Source organism: Belonocnema kinseyi, chromosome 7 (assembly GCF_010883055.1).
Source record: "Belonocnema kinseyi isolate 2016_QV_RU_SX_M_011 chromosome 7, B_treatae_v1, whole genome shotgun sequence".
NCBI lineage: Eukaryota > Metazoa > Arthropoda > Insecta > Hymenoptera > Cynipidae > Belonocnema > Belonocnema kinseyi.
The window spans coordinates 31,258,777-31,259,822 of record NC_046663.1 but is presented as its reverse complement, the minus strand read 5'-3'; the positions used below and the strand labels follow the sequence as shown (position 1 = coordinate 31,259,822).

Genomic DNA, 1,046 nt, shown 5'->3' with positions numbered 1-1,046 from the left:
TTCATCATTTTAGTTAAAAAATCATCTTTTCTGTTTAAAATTAAACTATTCCAGTCGAAGATATATTATTTGAGTAAAAAATCCATCACATGTTTGCAAATATGTTGTCGAATTTTCAATGAAAAAAACAATTTCAAAAACTGAATTGAAGTTTAAACCAAAAAGATGAATTTTTAACTAAAATTATATTGTTAAAAAAATTTTTTTTCAACTAAATGGTTCAACTTCAACTAAGAAGTAGGAATTTTCAACAAAAAGTTTAATTTTCGACCCAAAAAGATGAATTTTAACAAAATACTAAGATTTTCAACAAAATAATTAAATTTTCAACGAAATATTTTAATTTTTGGGAAAGAAAAAAACAAAACAAACAAATTTTTTATTGAAAACTTAACTATTCAATTTTTGGCATAAAATTTATATTTTTTAGTTAAAAATTTATTTCTATTTTGTTGAAAACTTGTCTTCATCATTTTAGTTAAAAAAATCATCTTTTCTGTTTAAAATTAAACTATTCCAGTCGAAGATACATTATTTGAGTAAAAAATTCATCACATGTTTGCAAATATGTAGTCGAATTTTCAACGAAAAAAAAAATTTTCAAAAACTGCATTGAAGTTAAAACCAAAAAGATGAATTTTCAACTAAAATTATAATGTTTAAAAAAAATTGTTTAACTAAATGGTTCAACCTTCAACAAAGAAGTATGAATTTTCACCAAAAAGTTTAATTTTCGACCCAAAAAGATGAATTTGAACAAAATACTAATATTTTCAACAAAATAATTAAATTTTCAACGAAATATTTGAATTTTTGGGAAAGAAAAAACAAAACAAATAAATTTTTTATTGAAAACTTAACTATTCAATTTTTGGCATAAAATTTATATTTTTTAGTTAAAAATTTATCTATATTTTGTTGAAAATTTGTCTTTTTAGCTTAAAATTCATTTTTAGTTGAAAATTCAATTATTCTAGTTAAAGATTCATCATTTTAGTTAAAAAATCATCTTTTCTGTTTAAAATTAAACTATTCCAGTCGAAGAT

At 20.0% G+C, this 1,046-nt stretch overlaps 1 protein-coding gene across 1 annotated transcript in view; it reads left to right on the top strand.

The window, feature by feature from the left end:
* LOC117175787 (nuclear pore complex protein Nup160 homolog) overlaps positions 1–1,046 on the top strand; it is a 57,704-nt gene that overhangs the window by 27,766 nt on the left and 28,892 nt on the right. The gene's annotated exons all lie outside the window — the stretch shown is intronic.